The sequence below is a fragment of the Pygocentrus nattereri genome, chromosome 4, assembly GCF_015220715.1.
Source record: "Pygocentrus nattereri isolate fPygNat1 chromosome 4, fPygNat1.pri, whole genome shotgun sequence".
Taxonomy (NCBI): Eukaryota; Metazoa; Chordata; class Actinopteri; order Characiformes; family Serrasalmidae; genus Pygocentrus; species Pygocentrus nattereri.
Window position 1 is genome coordinate 20,345,243 of NC_051214.1, and position 20,289 is coordinate 20,365,531.

At 41.1% G+C, this 20,289-nt stretch overlaps 1 protein-coding gene and 1 long non-coding RNA gene across 5 annotated transcripts in view; one reads left to right on the forward strand and one right to left on the reverse strand.

Annotated features, from left to right (window-relative positions):
• Window positions 1–20,289, forward strand: part of hivep2a (HIVEP zinc finger 2a) — a 130,510-nt gene that overhangs the window by 86,616 nt on the left and 23,605 nt on the right. For all 4 annotated transcript variants that reach the window (XM_017701077.2, XM_017701079.2, XM_017701081.2 and 1 more), the window contains one exon: window positions 13,610–13,747. The gene's annotated coding sequence lies outside the window, so the exon portion shown is untranslated. The remainder of the gene's footprint in view (window positions 1–13,609; window positions 13,748–20,289) is intronic.
• On the reverse strand, window positions 1,977–3,054 carry LOC108429376. Its single transcript, XR_001858002.2, has 2 exons — window positions 2,845–3,054; window positions 1,977–2,490 (listed from the first exon to the last, which is right to left on the reverse strand). It is a non-coding gene; the product is annotated as an uncharacterized LOC108429376 (long non-coding RNA).

Consider the following 20,289-nt stretch of genomic DNA (forward strand, 5'->3'; position numbering starts at 1 on the left):
AGCCCTGAGATTGGCACGGATGGCGTACTCTTGACTCACGGCGCTATCATGCAGAGTCTGGTCTTGTTTTTCTGCAGAAGAGGTACGAGAGGAGGCCAGAAGGAGGAGTGGGCGTACTCACCCCGCACAGCGAAAGGCAGTGAACTCAGTGACCTCAGCTTGGTCTTCAAGGAGAAGTCTACTGTTATATCTGTGGACCACCGCAAGGAGACACTACTTTAAGGCTACATTCATGTTGCAAACCTCAACGCATGACTCCTATTGTTTGTTCACATCTGACTTCTGTCCTCTACAGTGAAGTGCAAAAAAACCCCATGAATTTAGATCTGATTGTTCTCATTAAGGTCTCAGCCTGGTCGGTGGTTTTATCAGAACTGGATAACAGTAGGCGGCAGCTCTTTACCACAGCTCACCACTGACAGAGACCGTGTAAAATTGATGTTCTCAGTTGGAGCGCTGATCTAGGATCTGTTCCTGTTAGTACATAAGAGAGGAATCTGGTCCCACAGCAGCACTGGGACGTTTAGTGAATAATACTAGTCTCAATGGGCCAGATGTGATCCTGTAACAAGAATGAACAACTGGGGACAACTTGTTAAGCTTTTAGTGATGGACTGCGGCAAAATCTGCTGCAAACAAGGATACACCGCCTCTAAAACCCGTCATCAGATTCCTGTAGTTTATGCATGCAGAAAACAATCATTACCACAAACAAAACACTAGCGAAACACTGTCCTTAGCTGGCAGAACTCTATTATGAGTATGCATCTAAATATTTACCTAGTAATACAGGATGAATCAACAAGATTCATCCAATTTCAAAAAGATTTATTTCACTTGTAAATCGTTACAGATCAATGCAGTGAACTGTAAATGGTTTAAATTATCATAAAGTTTATTATGAAATTGTACAAGGTCTCAGTCTGAACCTCCTCCAGCTGTACGGACATAAACACCACAGTCAAACTCATCCCATACTAGATTGAGCCTGTTGGGCATCGCTGCACTCACGGCTCTTTCAGTTCGGAGATCATCCAGTGCTGTGGAACCAATGACGAACGCTCTGAGCTGTTGGAGCTTCACCGCCCATGAAAATCACGCTGCACAGTTATGACTGATTCACTCTTGTTGAAGTGGAGAACGCAGAACGCTTTCTGCTCAGGGGTCTCATCTCCTCTCAGACTGAAGGGAGCCAGTCAGAAACTCCATGACCCCCTCTTACAATTGGATTGTGATTGGTTCCTCTACGCCTCACGGTTGTAAAAATATGGCGCTTTGAAATCGGATTAATCTTTTGAATCACCCTGTATTTATTTAGTGAGAGACATTGGTTTGTATTAGAAATGTCACGACTTACTAAGCTTACATTTCCACCAAAAATTTCTCATAGTGGGCCCTGGACATTACAACAGCACATCTAGCTTCACAGGACTTAATGAATACAGGTGTGGATTTGTATTACGTTAAGGTGTCACTTTAACCCCACAGTGTGAACATAGATTTGGACATATTAAATGCTGTGTCCTCCATAGACCTGATCTTCTGCAGTGTTAGAAATAAAGGTTCTATGTAGGAACATTTTTTGTTCATGAAGGTACAAACAGTGTAAATGTTCCCTCAAGGGTTCTACAGTGGTTTTAAGGTCTGATTGTGAACCTTAAATCAGTTTTTCCAGGTGAAAAGTTCATATTTATACCTTTTCATGACCAACTGTTTTAAAACAGAGCAGTAGAATAAAAGCCTGGAGGCGAGACGGGGTGTGTGGAGTCAGTATATCTTAGAAAATATCATTTTAATGGATTATGGTAATCATTATCCCTGACCAAAGGTACTGAGATGTACCCTTGAGTGTCCCACCCCAGTGATAAGAGGGACACTGACCCAGTAACAAGTTGTTAGCTTCATGTCTGAGATTGTATAGACTTTTGCTTAAAAGTGATAGCTCTTTTAAAGTGATAAACCAAACATGTCATGGCTTTCTGGGAAAACCGTGTATATTTTTATGCTTGGAAAAAGGATCCACTGCTGCAGGTTCTTGGGGCTGACACTGGCACGCTAGTCATTCTCTGATTCTCTACTGGTCACACCTTGGTCTGAGGAAGCGTCAAGAAAAGCACCAATTATGAAGGGGTACCAGAGCCCGGAACTGGAGCCCTGACGCAAATGACACTTCCCCCTTTCAATCTGGTGCGTGGAGCCTGAGATACAGTGGTGGTGGTGGTTTTGTTGGGGGTGACAGGGGGGCTGATGGAGGCGCGATGAGATGACACTGATTAGCCAGCTCTGGAGGCGGCTGACGTGGCTTACGCAGAACGGTCGCCTCTCTCTGTGATTAATGCCCATTAAACACCATGTGGATCCAATTTGTTGCAGCCCAAATCCTGTCCCCCAACGCGCTGATTACAGAGTGGGTGCCCGGCTCTTCTCCTACACCTGCTGGACTGAAGAGACGCTCATTGTGTGCCACACTCGGTCATGTGGCACCGCTGCCTGTTTGGAGGCACACGCACACACACACACACACACACACACACACACACACACACACACACACACACACACACGTAAAGACTTCTCCTCCCTTTGGAATGGAGCCTAATCAATGATATGAGTGTAAAGAGTCAGAATGAGCCAGACGTGTGCAGATAAAAAAAGAAGAAAGAAGCTTTAGTAGTTGAATCGTGAACCAGAGTCATCAGCAAAAAAGAGGCATAGGTCAAATCTGAAAAAGACAGGAGGCACAGAAAAACAAACACAACACTAGGCAAACAATTCAAAAGGGGATCAGGCATAAGGCAAAGTCGAAAACACAGACGAACAATCAATACCAAAATATAAACAAACCAGAATAACCACTCAGCAGCTCTGTGAAAGAAGCAATACCTCACAAAAAGCTAGTCTAAAAACCCAGGCTTTAAACTAACACTAAATAGTCACGTGATCAAAACAGCAGGTGTTATAGATCAGTACTCAGATGAAGGAGAGCGCTGATTGGAGCATATTGGAAGGTCAGGTGTCACCTGATCCCCCAGGAGATTCTGGGGAATGGAGTCCGTGAAGGCTTCAGAGCCAGAGAGAGGCATGACAATGAGTAGGCTTTACTTTTTCTACTTAAAATGTCCTGTATTTGATGTTATGCTAGGTTCCTGTGTCTCTTGGTTTGTTTTATTTGTTGTGCTTGTCACTGAAAAAGAAAACAGATATCTCTCAAATGGTAAAAAAAATGTTTAACTTAAGGGTCATTCTACAGAAACATCCATTTCTGTGTCCCTAGCGTTTACAGATGTATTACACTTGAAAAACATGTTAGGGTTACAATTTATTTATATTTAAAAAAAAAACAATAGGTTATTTTAACAATTACAACTTCTTGAGTAATCAATTTAGCAATATTGGTTTATTAATCAATCATATAGAACTCCAAGCACCACAGAAGAGCTTGTCCTCACAGTCATGTGTGAAGGCTGAGGCCATATTTTGAGGTACAAAACATGTTTTTCTGCAATTTTAACAACAATAATCTATACATGACTGTGGAATACATGACGTAAATGACAAAGAAAACAAATAAATATTATAAAATATATAATGAAAGTTCCCCAGGAGTCGTGTCACTGGTGTTACTGCATAACGGAAATCTCTTATTTTGAAATAAAAGTCACGCCGATGACTTCACTTGACTTCCTTTCACCTGTTTTTTGAGGATCTATGAAGAAAAGCACATGGCATCCACTGTGTCTTTCAGTTCTCAGAGATTTTCTCATTTAGCTCATGATTACATATGAAGCTTTTAGCTGAAGTCACTGGTGTGACCAACTTTATTCTGAGGTAGCTGTGAAAAAGTAGAATATAAATGGATTAAATTCCATACTTTAGTGGATGTTCCATGATTGACAGCATGTGGTTTGATGCTCTCTAGCAGCCAATTTGTAAAATGCATTTTACACTAAAAATGTCTCTGGTGTTTCCTTTATAATGTGTAACTTCAATGAGAATTGGTAGCACCAGTGACTCCTATAGAATGTCTATACAGCTTCTGTAGAATGACCCTTAGAATGACCAAGTTAGAGATGGCTTCAATATAATTAGGTCAATATCAGCAGAAAATGCTGGAATGCTTCCTGGAGGGGAAGAAGAATCAATCCAGTCCGAGTGTTTAGATAGTTTATCATGATTCGATTAGAAAAAGCTCTTATCATGTCCCATATCCCGCAACTGACGTAATATATAAACACTGTTAACATATCCCAAACTACTATTCACTCCCAGTCTTTACCATTCCTAGATGGAAACTATGCTGTGAAAACCTTTTTTAATTTTAATTCACTGTACTGCATTGAGAACTAGTTCATTTACATGTATCCGCCTACGTAGCTTTCAGCAGTTTAGCTCCGCCCATTCATATTGAACTTCTAAGTAGAGTTTTAGCTCTGAGTGCTTTTTTGAAAGCACACTACAAGACCGCCTTTTGGGACAGTGCTAATTTACATATATCACTCTTAAAGACACAGTGACATAAACAGCCTGTTCAATTCTGAGGGCAGAATTTTGTCTGAGCATAAAATTTGTCTAGAAGGTTCGAAATTGGTCATGTAAAAATGAATTATGACCATTTTTGGTACATGAAACAAAAAATGTGGGACATGGGCCCAGAAAAAATAATATTGATATCATCAGGTATTCAAAGTTTCAATATCAGTTTCATAAAATCAAGTTGTTTTGGGCAATTTGTAGTCATTCATTCATCATTATAATCCATCCATCCATCCATCCATTTTCTAAGCCGCTTCTCCGTCAGGGTCGCGGGGGGGTGCTGGAGCCTATCCCAGCAGTCTTCGGGCGGAAGGCAGGATACACCCTGGACAGGTCGCCAGTCCATCGCAGGGCTCATCATTATTATACACACTGTAAATGACAGCTGATATTTTCCAGTAAAAATAAAAAAGAATTGATATATTATTAAATTATTGATATAACAACAACGATTTGATTAGTTAAGTAGATTGATAACGCTGGCAACCATGTGTTTGCTGTCATTTTCTTACCAAGTACTCAAAGAAGTCACTCTTACATCAAGCTCTGCTGTTATTCTCTATTCTCTTTTCTTATATTTGCTGCTCTGAAATATAAGTGTAAGTTTTATTACTACAGATTTGTACTATCCTGTTATGTGTTGGGAGTTCATGATCATGTCTAATATGTTGTAAACAGAGCCCTGTTGGGAACAAGAGCAGTCAGGTCTGCCTGCATATAAGACTATTAATTAAAATGAACATATCGTACCAGAGGACCAGTCATGTTCTCTCTGGGAAGGAAAGATGGCAGAGTCTCTCTTTACTCTCTTGTGTTGTGCAACCAGTCAGACGGGCACCTCTGTGATTGCCTGGCCGATTTGAGCATTTTAGCATTCTCCTCCAAACCCTCTGACATTTCTCAAAAATACAGTGAGGACCGGTTGTTTAAAAAATGCTGCACTCTTACTGACGGAGCTATGGGTTGGGCTTCAGTCTACAAAAGTGGTGGAGGGGTACATTGGGTACAAGCTGTAAGCAAAAGGGAAAATGAGAGAAAATGGTTGAAAAATAACATTTGAAAAGCGTGTCGTCAAAGCTGGGACATTAGGACATTTGTTTAGCTATTTGAATGCTAAAACTTCTCAGAATGTGAAGAAGAAGTAAAAGAAGAAGAAGAAGTGTGACGTTCAGAGTGAGAAAAGGGCTTTACTGTATTTTGTGGGCCATTTTTCTCCTGGAAGTGGGCTGGTACAGTGCTCAGTTAGCTTACTTCGTGATAGAGGTAAGAATTTTCTTCTTCGGTTTTGGCCCATGTACCACCGTTGGACTTCTTCTGGGTTTATCATGGACAGTAGCAGCTCAGCGTTTGCTCTTTAGTTTGTGATTCTGTTTTCTGTTCTACCATTTGTGTTAAGTGGCTGTACCATTCAGACGCGACAGATGACAATCAGACTGAAATATCCTTTAGACAAATTCGTTCAAGTGTGCTTAAAAGATCATACATGTTGAAAGTACAGCTGAAGGCACCATAGTCATTCTCATTTCTGCCTTTCTGTGGCCTGAAAATAGGGCTAATTTTACCAGAATACAGCCAGCGCAGTCAGGAAATCCACTTAGGCCGATTTCCCGGCTCTTGCGATGGGTAACGCGACACTGAGCGCCGGCTGTCAGAGGAACACTCGCCCGGGCTGACAATAAAAACGCGAGCCTCTGATGTCATGACCGCAGCTATGCTGCGAATTCCACCCTGATGCACTCATCTGTCAGCCGTGCTCTTTCCATTAGGCCACTCCGTCAGGGGGATACATGGAAACGGAGGGGAGGAGGAGAAAAAAAAGAAAGAAAGAGGGAGGGAGCGAGGGATGGCGGGGGTGTTATGTGCAGCTGGGGTTGTAGGAGAACAACACAGCCTGCTGATCAGCTTGAACAACATGCCGCGGTTTAGCGGGATCCACCGTCCACCTACCCCACCCCTCACCACTCTGAAAGCCACAGGATGGAGCTGAGCTGTCGCCTGGGCCGGCCGCACCATCCCTCAAAACGTACTTTTCGGTTTCCTTCCATAAATTTTTAAGTCGACCCATTAAATGTAAGGTAATTGCATCGTCTCTATAGAACGCCTGGAGCTACCAGCCTTATTAAAATGCCACAAAAGTCAGTGAGTTTTAGAGTATTTATTAAGAAGACTTGTATTAATTATGAAGGAGGCGAAGGGTGTGAAATGAAGGATATTACCAGAACAATGCTTGGCTGCCAGCGAGAAAGAGAGCCCTAGGTGCGCCAGGAGCACAAAGCAGCCTTTAGAAGCGTGTTCATGTTGATTTTCAGATTTTGCTGTACTGTACTGCATTACTGGGAGGCAGTGTTTTTTGTTGGAGGACGGATTATCAAAGTGGTGGAGAAAGAGAAAAGAGGAAGAGAAGGAGAGCAATGCCATTGTGCAGGTTGTCGGACGTATCAGGCTGGAGCAGGTGCACCTGACAGGGCACTCATTGGTTCCCATGGTTGCAGGCCTGGCGCGGTGAATGCGGCAGACAGGGTGATGACAGGGCGGCTAGCCCCAGGGCTCTTCCTGCGCCGTGATACATTTAGCTTCCTAATGCCACCTCAAATGATCTCACTAACTTTCCTGTATTACTTCACATGAAATTTTCATCAGTCTGAATAATGTTGTGGAAGTAACGAAACAGGAAGGCTTTAGCACCTTGACTAATTTAGCCGTCATTGTGATGTGGTTTCTGACCACATTCAGTCCTGTTAACTGTTGTTAGCTGCGATGTGATACTAGACAGTATATGCATGTATACACTACGTGTCCCAAAGTATTTAGACACCCCTTCTACACTACTTTGAGGTGCATTCAAGGTACAGCTCTGTATCAAAGCAATGCCAATAGAATAGGAAAGCCAGTCTAAGGCCACTATTCCCAGCTAGTGGGGTATAAACCCACCAGCACTGGGCTGTGGTGGAGCACCTGAATGGCTGTTTATATCTCATATCAGTGGAATTCCTTTCTAATTGCTTTGTTAAATTGATTGTTTAATTACTGTCTGCTTAATTTCTAATTACCTGCTGTTAAGTTTAGTCAACATATCGTCATTGTTGCGCAAAAACCTAGATTTTTTTACATAGTTTAAAAACTACCTTTGCCCATTCGTTTGTGTTGAAACTCCATGGTAAATGGACCAACAGAAATCATTCAAAATAACCTGGAAAATATCATTGTACATTGACTTTTGTTACAGGTTTATAAAGTTTTATTTTTCTCTACCATTTTGGAGGTTTTGTTCCGATAGCAGCAATATATAGCTTTGTCATTTTTTTATCAGTGGTTAAAAAGTAGTAATGTGAAACATTAGTGTGACTGCATGTACTAAGCGACCAAAAAACATCAGTAGTAATGCAATTACATTAATTCATTTTGACCGTAAGGACTTGTAGTACCTGTTTGAAGCTTTTTTGCTTGTTAAAAAGTACTTTGCTAGTAAACCTAACAAAGCAACATTAGCCAGGTAACCAACACTGTGCCATTATTTCCTTTGTTTAAGTAACATATTGCTGTTGCTTCTGTAGAAAACCTTGTATCTCTAAAACGGTGACTTTACAGGAGAAGAAAAAAACCTACTTTAATTTTAATGTAAGTCAGTGGATGCAAAAAGAGCAAGAGGCATTTTCAAATTATGTCAAAAACTGGAAAACAACAAAAATGTAGAGATGCAAGGTTTTCTTCCGACAGCTGTGAAATTCTATGTGTACAAAAGTGTACAGACACACATTCTAGTGAATTTCAGCTACATTAAGGAGCACCCTTTGCTGACACTGGTGCACACACAGCTTGTATAAACTTAATTCTCAAAGCCAAGCCTTGGTTAGAGGGGTAGAAAGTCCCCCAGTACTGGGCTGTAGAGCAGTGGAACTATGTTTTCTGGAGTGATGGAGCTCCATCCAATACCTTAGGGATGATCTGGATGAGCTCAGTAACTGACCTCACTTGTGCTCTTGTGGCTGAATGCAATCATATCCTCACAGCAAAGTTCCAACATCTAGTGTAAAGCCTTCCCAGAAGAGTAGTGGCTGTTACTGCAGCAAAGGGGGGAAAATTCCTGATAAACTCAGTTGATTTCAGAAGAAACATGGGATGAGCTGGTGTCTATAAACAAGTGGACATTGGACTGAGTATATAGTGTGTATATGCAGATTTTGTCCCTTTATAAGCAAACAGAATCAATGCATTGCACTGACTCTTGCAACTGAATACAGCTGCTAACTCTGTTATTGAGAGACCTTAGACTTGGCCTTGCTTTTGCAAATTTGTGTCTATATGCCATCAAACCATAAGCCGTTGTGGCTGCTTACACTCCGACACGTCTTAACAAGTAAACAGATGAATCTTTAACAATTTCAAGATTGCATAAGATGTACTGGTTTGTTTTTGTAGTGCATCCATCCGATTAACTGCAGCTTCCTTACAGTTTTTCAAGGCTACATGGATTTGCTCTGAATAGGAATTTGCTTCTTTTTTTTTTTTCAAAGAAAAGGAAGGGATTAGGTTGGCAAAAAAAGCTTTGTAATATCGTGTATGTAGTATTTTCAATGTCAGTCCTGTAATCCCATTCAGCCTGAGACAAAGAAGCAGAAAAGAGTGTTAGGATGTGCAATTAAAGATGGGGGGGGGGACTCGACAGATGCACTCGGCACACAGCATTCATTTTGGACCAAGAGCGTGGGAGTTATATACATTGCCGAGAATTTATGTATTTTTTTTCCAGACATAAGACAGATCTTCAAAACGGGGGGGGTGAGAAATAAGAGACTGCATTCATCCGTCATCTCTTAACATTTCAATTTTCCAGACCCATCCTGCTGTGCGCTGTGCAGGAGAGCTTTTAACAAAACGCGCCACATGTCCTCAAGTATTCCGAAAGCTTGAAGAGCGGGCGCCTGTAATTACATGCAGTTATTTATACCGTCCATATCTCCTCAATGCTCGGCAAATGGTCCAGGCACCGTGCCTGCCTTTAGGACCCACTGAGTGAGTTGTGCCAAAGGATGGAGCAGCATCCTTTCCTTCAGGAATCCGGCGTGGTAAGAATAGCAGCGGATGAATCTCCGGACGCTGAACAGAGTTTGCCCACCAAACGTCAGTCATCTGAGTCACTTACTTCAAACCCGTTTCTCTGAGGAACTCCTGCAGTTAAAGAGCTCACATTAGGAATAAATGGGCTTCTGAGAGAGGAAGGTCTGCCATGACTCAGTGTCCGCAGTCCAGTTCGTAGAATACATAGTTCCAGTTCTAAAATCTGATTGGCTGAGCTGCATCTCTAAGCCTAAATACTGGTAAGACCGCATGACTGATAGGAATTTGTGTGTTAAAGTGCCAAGTGAAAATGAATGGGCTCTTCATGCTCTAATATTTGAAAAGGTTGCCTGGCAACCATAGCAAATTGTAAACAAACTATATAGAATACTTCATTGCAATTATGACTTATAATAAGTTAATATATTTATTGAACACTTCATACTGGTGGTAATTGCGTGGCCCCTCTTCAGTATTGAGGGCTGGGAAATATGACAATATTTACTGCTATTGTGTTAAATTACATCATGTGCTTTTCTGAGCATGTCATGGTTATCATCAGTACTTAGAAAACACTTTCCCAGCTAATAATTGATCAATATTGCTGCTATCTGATCAAAACCTCATTTCTCCAAAATGGTAACTTTACAGTAGAAGGAAAAAACTTACTTTACTTTTAATGTAAGTCAGTGGAACCAGACTTTCTTTCAAGTCATTTTGGCATTCACGCCTTGGTCAACGTTGGTCTGTTCATCAAGAAATTCACACACAATGTAAAGGGCAACCGGTATTTTTAAAGTATGTCAAAAACTGAATATCGTCAAAAAATGGAGATACAGGGTTTTCTTCTGACAGCAGCGATATAAAAATATTATAGAAATAATTGGATTTATAATTTTATCAGGCGTGAGAAAAAATAAACTGTGTGCCAGAAAACTTGTAAAAAAAGTATTATAATAGTGCATTTTTGCTGTGTCCCCTCATTTTTCGCTTGAGCTCATTTTCATCCTTGTATTTTTTTTCTAAATATATTTATAAATACATATACATATTATAAATAAGTATTTGTCAAGTGATTCCACACAAAATCATTGAACATAGCAATTTTTTCTCTTGCCAAAGCAAGATAAACTGTTCAATTGCAGTTGGCCTGATTATGTGTTGCTGTTTAAGGTATAAGTACGCTAGCTTAGCGATTGCAGAACTAATGCTAAAGCCTCAGACATTTGACCCCAGGTCTAATGACATGTTTTGTTGATTTTTTTAAGGGAAAATAACCAAAGCCTCTGCAGTAACCAAGCTTGAATATGGCAATTTTCTGCAGATTATTAAGCACAATTTATATATATTGGCTGAATTTAACAAATCGGAAAAACACATAATGTATAAGATGTACCATAACCATTGTACATGACATACTTTTGTTTTATTTTATTCCCAATAAGTGCAGAATTAGATTCCCTGTAGAGGATGTTTTAACTTATTTTCATTTAGAAAATCAACAAAGCATAATTTGACCAGGGCACTAAAACTTACACTATACTTCCAAAAGTATTCAGGCACCCATCAAAATAATTGAATTCAGGGGTTCCAATAACTTCCATGGCCACAGGTGTGAAAAACCAAGCCCCTAGGCCTGCAGACTGCTTCTGCAAACATTAGTGAAAGAATGGGTCGCTCTCAGGAGCTCAGTGAATTCCAGCGTGGTACCGTGATCGGACGCCACCTGTGCAACAAGTCCAGTCGTGAGTTTGGTGTGGAAGAACTTGACTGACCTGCACAGAGTCCTGACCTCAACCTGACAGAACACCTTTGGGATTAATTAGAGTGGAGACTGAGAGCCAGGCCTTCTCATCCAACATCAGTGTCTGACCTCTCAAATGCGCTTCTGGAAGAACAGTCAAAAATTCCCATAAACACACTCCTAACCCTTGTGGAAAGCCTTCCCAGAACAGTTGAAGCTGTTATAGCTGCACAGGATGGGCGGACATCATATTAAACCCTATGGATTAAGAATTGGATGTCACTCAAGTTCATATGTGTGTGAAGGAAGATGAGCGAATACTTTTGGAAATACAGTGTAGATATAACATAACTTTATATCCGCTCAGGCCTCCTTCAGATAACTTCTCAGTGTTGAGTTACATAGAAAATATTCAGTGAGTTTAACCTTCTCTTATGACATTGAGCCACACTCAGATTTGTCATTGTCTTAGTGATTAGAGACCTGATGATGAGATCTTTAGCAAATAATAAAGCTTTATTTCTACATTTCTCTCAGTGCTTATTGTATCATGCAATTTATGTCCATTCAATTCTTCTAATTCAGCAGTTGACCATCTTCACTGATAGATATGTTTGGCTAGGATGAAGCCTTCTCCAAATCTCCGTATTCTTCTGTGTTACATGTGAGCTGAGGCGAGAGATTGTTCTGTCTTGATAAACCCCGTTTCCTGTGTTTACACTGGGTGAGCGCCACCACAGATTGTGATGCAATCTCACAGAAATGCCTTGTTTTTCTGGGTTAGCTGAGCTGGCCCTGGCGCGGAAGCATAGGAGCATAATGGTGTTTGTAATATCTCCAGCCTCAGGCCTCACGGAAGGCAGCGAGAGTGCGGAAGAGTGCCTAGCTGAGTCCGCCCCAGAGCAGCGAGAGGGGAAGGAAGAGGAGGTATATACATGCGCTCTGCCTCGGACGGGTTTATGCAAAGCAGGCCTCTGGAGCTCTTTATGAGAGCGAAGAGTCAGCGCCCACCTCAGTGACTCACCTCTCTTGCCTCTTTCCATCCATTCACACAAGCATTGTGGATCTGGCCTGAGAGAAAAAGCATAATGGTGAATCCTTGTATGTCCTGTTGTCTGTGGGTTGACTTACAGAAGTGTTTTTTTAGGGGACTCATTCTCACAGGAAAAAGTAGTTTCCTTCATCTTTCCTCTAACCTACCTGTGTAGTCAATGCTGCCTTTGTTCCTAGCTGAATCTATAAGTGCCGTTTTGTTTTGTTGTGTTCGTAATGCAGCTTGCGACGTGGCTGGCTACGTAAAGTGCAGAAAATCACAGACACTGTTAGTTTTGTCCATTGCTTTTTGTTCCCCTTTGGTATCTAATCAGGAAGAGGTCCCTCATGCACCAAAACCACAGCGAGGCTCTTATTCCATCTCCTGGCCTGTTGGATCGGGGCTTTTTGCTATGCAGGCAGGTACACAGGAGCTTTGTGGTCATCGTTTGGGCTCAGCCCTGTTTCAGCGGCCCCCAGGCTCGTAGCTACTTTTTCCCCTTTTTTTTTCAAATTTAATTTAATATCTCTGATTTGCCGACAGGGCCTGCAGTTTGGGACATAGTTTTTCACCCACCGTTCTGCAAATGAGAAGGGAAATCTCATTCTGTTAGATTAACAGCCAACCTAATTAGACCCTGTGCTCTATTGTGGGTGGTGGGGTTTGCGTAATTTGTCAGGTACTGTCAGCTTCAGGGGAAAGGGTGAGGGATAGGGTGAATTTGGAGCAGAGAATGAAGGGAAATGATGAGGAGGGGAGTTAGCGATCGTCCAAGTATACTTTTACTCTAATAGCGAAGTATTCATCTCAGAATACTGTAGGTGATTGCCTGGTATTTACAGAGGGGTCACATTTATTTCTATTAGACGGAAACGTAATAACTTTTTGGAAAAAGGCCCTTTGCCCGTTTAAAAGCTGAGCAGGTCATCTGTCATCGCGGTCGTCTCATATTTTCAGAAATGCTCTTCATTGCGGTTACGGGTCATGCCTAAACGCAGCGGAAGGTTCAGATTAATAGAGCATGGTTAGTCCTCCGAGGGAGCGAGCTTATTGTTTCAGCAGATGCTCAGTTCTAGTTCATTTAGCCAGTGTGAAGAGCCCTAGCAAGACACTAAGCTCCATGCACCCAGACCAGAGTCATTAAACATTCTGTCATTTCCCCTCTCTCTATCTCCCTGTCTCTCTGTCTCTCTCTCTTTCTCTCTCTCTCTCTCTCTCTCTCTCTCTCTTACTCTCTTTAGTGGTCTGTGTAGTCTCAGCACCCTGGCCAAGGGATCCTTCTGAACGCCTTCCTGGCCGCTGTCCCTCTGCCTGACCCAACTGCCCAAAGGAGGCACAGAGCCAAGTGTCCAGACCAGTCCCCATTACAGCACTTTTGGGTGAGTCCACACAATGACTAGTTGACTAGTATGCTGTCACCTTCTGGACAAAACGTTGTATCTCCAAAACAATAATTTTACATCAAAGGTACAAAAAAAAAAAAATAATAATTAAAATGAAACTTAATGTAAAATAATTTTTTGCCAAGTGATTCTGGACCATTTCTCACATTGTCATACAATGTAATTTACTTTGTGATTTCAAATGATGAAATGCTTCATATCCACTGTGGGCAGCTACTCAAGAACACTGGCTGATTCTAGTAGTGAAATACACTATATTTATAAAAAAAAAAGTATTGGCTCATCTGCCTTCACACGCATATGAACTTGAGTGACATCCCATTCTTAATCCATAGGGTTTAATATGGTGTCGGCCCACCCTTTGCAGCTATAACAGCTTTAACTCTTCTGGGAAGGCTTTCCACAAGGGTTAGGAGTGTGTTTAACTTAATAATAAAACATGTTTAGTTGATATACAGATCACTCAACAAATTGTCAATATTTTAACTTTAACTCTTAGACGTCAGAGCTGTTGTTGGCGAAAACAAAAGTGCAAACTCATTGAAATAGACAGCGTAGTGAGTATACAACACTATATTACACAACATAAACCAGTTGAGTCCTTTGACAAAACTTCTAACACTGCCTTTGCCAACCCCTGTAACATGTTACAATTTTAAGCTGCTATCTGTAAATTCTAAGAGCAGACTTGAAGCCTTTAACTCTTGTGTTAATGTGTGTTTTAATCAGTGGTCTGCTGGACCCACCTCATCTAAATCATTACAGCCATAATAATTTATGTAAAAATACCAGATGTGTTAAATATCACAAGTGTAGGGTTCTACTTTAGCAGCTGTAGCCAGTCAGCAGCCTGTCCATGTTGTCCACCCTCACATACACACTAACAGCAGGCCAGGTAGGAGGAGAACAGAGTGAAGGGCACAGCACCTCCACACTTTTACTCCCTGCGGGTTCAGCTCAACACCACATGTGTAATATAAATGTGTGTGAGGTGAACAGAGTGAAGCACTGAAAATGGGTTATTTTATAAGAACAAAGACCAATAATCTGAGGTTGAAATAATAATAAATCACATAATTTTTTCTTTTGGTAAACACTGAAAATGGGTCCCACAGACTTGAACACCACACAAGGGGTTAATTGATCTTTTATTTTGGGTTAGTAAGTGACCTATTAAGTGAGTATTGAACTATTGTCTCTTATTGACATTGAAACAAATGGAAATTGTTGTAAATGGCTTGAAGAAACTAGTGAGTAAAAAAATTATAATTCAACTAGTTGACTCGTTAGTCATGGAGCTCCTGCTCCATACAGGAGCAGAGCCTGGCAGCTCATCAGGGAGCCAGTGTGTATACAAAAAAACCCACTCAGAGGAGCAGGAGAGGGAGACACATGTTCCATCAGCCGCACATCTGGTGAGGCTGGGAGCTGAGGCTGCACGCCTCGCAGATGCAGACGCAAGATAAAAGGGTATCACTGATGATATCTGATTTACTGCTACTGATAAAACTCCTGATTAGCTTGCTAGGAATCTTTCAAGGCCAGTATTTTCAGAGTTGCTTAAATGCTTAGTGTGTTTTCTTTTGAAACCTTCTGTTAGAAGAGTCAATATTCTCATACACTATATTTCCAAAAATATTTGCTCGTCTGCCTTCACACGCATGTGAAATTGAGTGACATCCCATTCTTCATCCATAGAGTTTAATATGATGTCGGCCCACCCTTTGCAGCTATAACAGCTTCAACTCTTCTGGGAAGGCTTTCCACAAGGGTTAGGAGTGTGTTTATGGGAATTGTTGACCGTTCTTCCAGAAGCACATTTGTGAGGTCAGACACTGATGTTGGATGAGAAGGCCTGGCTCGCAGTCTCCGCTCTAATTCATCCCAAAGGTGTTCTATCGTCTTGAGGCCAGTCTTCTGTATGAGACAAATAAACAATATATTAAAAAATCGAAGCTGTCACATACTGTGGTAAACAAAAATGTTCCAAAGCTTTTGCCAAACAGAGGTTTTGCCTCTGATTGTCATTGGATTTGCTAAATGACGAGGTCATTGAGAAGCTGAAATATGACTGAAATAAGCTACATGTAAACTTACAGTGCTATGCACTAAATTTACATAATAAGACTGGCAACCTCAGTAAAATACCCAACACAAAGCAGAGCGCTTTGTCAGAAGTGGTACTTAAGCTGCTTTGGCCTTAGCTTACATGCTTTGAGTAGCTGGTGTTGGTGTTGAAGTTTAATAGTATATAAGTTTAATATTACAGAATAAATAAATAAGTAAATAAAATTGCATTTATTTCATGCAGTTACTGAATAATTTGCCTTACCAAAATATACCCTGGAGAATAAGAGGTTAAAGGGGTTGAAAAGATTTTTCACACTCACACAGATGTCTGCCTTAAAGGCTGAGCCTCGATATGAACCCACACCACGCCTCCGATGTGTCACATGCTGCTGTGAAGTGTGTGCTGACATTGCATGTGCCTCAGCTTCAAAGCTTGAGCCTGAGAGTAGTGTTGAGCTCTTCTTTAGCCTGGTGCTCTGTTGAGCAGTGGCGGCTGCCAGACGGCCCTGCTTGCATCTGTTTGCTCGCCAGATCTGGAGCTGTTAACATTGGACAGTGACTAGAGCCATTTATTTGGTCTGCTCCCAGAGGCCGGACTACCCCGTTAGCAGATGTTTCGGCTTTTCCAGCCGGCATCACGGCCCTTGCGTGGCCTCCATCCTTGTTTTGCAGCAAATTCTAATTTCACTTATATTGGCCAAACTGCACTGTACCAGTTTTTTTCATCTAGTTTTGCCCATAGTTTTTCTTTTTTCTTTGAGGTTAATGTAATTCTGGACAGGAAGTGGTGGTGGTGGTGGTGGTGGGGTTGCAGGCTTACGGTTGGATCGACATGTGTTAGCCCACAGGCTAAAAACTGTGTTAAAAAGCCTTTTGGAAGCACGCAGGTCTTTGGCCCCTCAGGCCGCAGGGTTTTAAAAGTTTACAACTGGCCACCGGTTTTAATATTTCTATATAGCAAAATACCTTGTGAAGTGGTTGGTGAGAAGAAGGAGGAAGAAAACAGAAGAATATAATCTCAATGAAGTGTGGCGTTGTAAGTCAAGGATCCAGGGAGAAAGACAATTAATCAGTACCTCCACAGCTGCTTCCTGACGTTTCTGCAAAATGTTGTGGAAAATTTAATGAAGGCTAGCTTCGGTAATGGTTTCAAGCTTACCCGGTGGAAAATATGACAGTCTTTCCATAGACAATTAAGACCAACATGAAGCCCCCTGTTTTTCTCAATTTCCTTTTTTTTCATTCCTTGTCTTTCCTTTTGTAGGGCGATGCTCTGCGGTTCAGCCAGGGCTAAATGGAAACATGTACATTAAACAGCTACAGCTGCACAACCTGAAAAAAACAACCAGCACTGTTTGTTGTTTACACAGCGTGATCCCCAATCGGTGGCACATACTCAATGATTAGCATCAGTTCACGTGACATGGCTACAGTCCACTAAGCAGACATGTATTGTACGGCCACCTCCAGGAAAATGTCCATCTTATGGTCTATATATGGTGTCAACGTGGGCCCCCATCATGCTTTTCAGCATTGCTCCAGTTCACAGATTTGCACCCCTCATTTTAGAGCCTTATTTGTAGCGAGTGTTTACATCATACTATCACTGTTGTTGGAACAAAACCTCATATCTCCAAAATGGTAACTACAGGAGAAGATAAAACATACTTTGAATGTAAGTCAATGGAGCCAGACTTTTTTCCAAACCATTTTGGGTTGTTTCTTTTAGTCCATTCTTCTTGAAATTTACAGACAATATAAAGGGTAACAGGCATTTTCAAATTCTGTCAAAAACTGAAAAACAACAAAAATGGAGATACAAGGAAATACAATTTTCTCACAGCAGCGATATATTAGAGACATAGATACCCTTCAATACATAGTGACATGAGGCCACTTTACCCCATAGTAGTAGTGCTGCCTCACCCAACTTTAAAATGAACAGTTGTCTCTGGATGTCTCCCAGAAAAGTGCTTATCAAAAACGCTGAGGCATGTTGTGTGATATATGTTTCTTGCAACAACAAGAAAAACTGTATAAAGGGCCCATAGATGAAGTATTTTATATAATTTATGACATTTTTTATATACTTTCTTTTTACCTTAGAATCGAACAGACTGTTTTTGTTACTGTAACTTTAAGACGGATAAATGAGTTCTGTTTTGATTGACTGTCCTGTGTTGTGCCTCATTCAGAAAGCAGGTCTGGCTAAAACACTCTATAACTATAATGTGAATGGGTGGAGTTAAACTGCTGTAGACTGAATAGGTGAATGCATGTAAAAATGTTGACATTTTCCACTTTAATTATAAAGTGTAGTAGTAGCAAGTAAAGAATAAGCTTTAAAACTTTAACAGTGTTAACATTCTACATCAAACCACTCTGAATAAAATGAGTTTTTCCATGATATGGGCAGTTTATTGCTTGTGGCAGGACATTTCATGCCTGTAAAGGGTTTATTTTGTTGCTTTATGAGATTAGCTGATGACTTAGTATAGTCTTATCAAGGCTACCTGTACCCTTATTTCATTGACTCTGTGACACTGTAAATATTGTATTTGTTGGATTTTGCCAAAGCGGTAGAGCAAATTTCTTGTAATTACATTTTAACTGGCCTATTCATTTTCAAATAGTGCTATTGGCCCATATATATGATGATGTCATAAGAAAATGGTGAAAACTTTCTATGTCAGGAACTGGGGTGGCATGCTGTGTCCCATGCCCCATCAACCCCCACCCCACCCCATATTACATGCCCCCCCCCCATGTGCTTGTTGTTTGATTGGGAACACTATCTATGGCTCGGGGGGCTGAGTGAGGGCAACCAAAGAGTGAGTTACATTAAGGATGACCTAATGCTGAAAGGAGCTAATTCTCTTATAAATGGCTTTGGAGTTTTCCAGTGGCAGACCCACCCCCCTCAAGGCAGTCGACACACTGCAGTTTCTGCAGTTCACTCAGAGGCTTGACTGCTGTCGCTGGAATTGATGGAATTTAAAACTAAGAAGCTCCAGAGTTGGTGATAAAGAGAGACAGCAGATGTTCAACCATCCTAAATGTAGTTTGAGTCACTGTAGATTACAGTGATATGATGAAAATGATAGATTATACCAGAGGTCTTTAGTTAAAATTCAATAAGGTCCAGTTAAAGAAAATTTCCTCAAGGCAGAGGTCCAGAACATTATAATGTCTAACTTGCATCATGACTCAGTGCCATACACTGTTTACTGAAGTAGCCTGAAGGAATATTAATATCTTATACAGTCAACATCTGAATATCAGATCATATAAAGTGGAATTCAGTCATATTTCAATAACGTTTGTCAGTTTTCTCTTTTTAGAGAATGACATGTAAGATAATCTGACTCACTTTCTTCTCTGACTGCTCTTTCTCAGCTCGTCCCTCCTCTGTGTGGCGTCACTCAGTCGAGTCTCAGTGCTCATTGTAATGCACAGATCTGATTGGCTGTCCAGCATCATATGTGATATTTACAACGCATGTGATTGGTCTGTGAGTCTCCCAGGCTGCTAAAGCCATACTGTAATGACTGGAAATCATACGCTGATTAAAATACGTTGACCCCGTCGAAATAAAATAATTCTCCGTAGTTTATAGTTTTTATTCCGGAGCAGCTGAATGTTATCTTGTTCCTCTTTCCACAAGGCTGAATTCAGCTTATTTGCCAGTTTCTTTGTTCAAATTTTCCATTCTACCTTAAATGATGCTGCAGTTACCTAAATGTATGAAGGGCATACATTGCAGCCTTAGTAAGGGTTAGAGAACTCCGAACATTACTCAGTAATCAGTATTTTGCAGTTTGCTTTTAGGGATAACCTACATTTAGCCAAAGGAAGAAAACAACAATAACTGAAGCCTAAAATTAAAAACCTAATACCTATTCAGTGAATGAACATGTGAATATTTGTCCAGCCCTATTCTTCCCTTTAGGGGTCGCCACAGCGGATCATCTGCCTCCACCTTTCCCTATCCACTGCCCCCTCTAGTTTTACACCAACCATCTCCATGTCCACCTTCACTACATCCATAAACCTTCTCTGAGGTCTACCTCTTCTCCTTCTGCCCGGCAGCTCCATCTCCAACATTTTTTGACCAATACATTCTTTGACCAATAATTTGTCCAGCCCTATTACATACCATCAATGTTTCTAGTATCACTGACCATCTGTATAGTCATGCTAGTAGCTGGAGTTTGTTTATCAGCTTTATGACAATCCAGCACTGCCCACCAGTCAGTGCACCACTCTAACTCTGCTACAGAAATAAAATACCTTAATCTTCTTCATGATCAGGACTGCAATAAACACAGACTTAAAATTGTACAAGGGACAAAAACAAAAGACCAGCAGTAAACAATATTTTCACACAATGTTGTGGGAAATAACGTCCCTGAAACTGACTTCTCAAACGTTCCGTTCCACCTTAAATG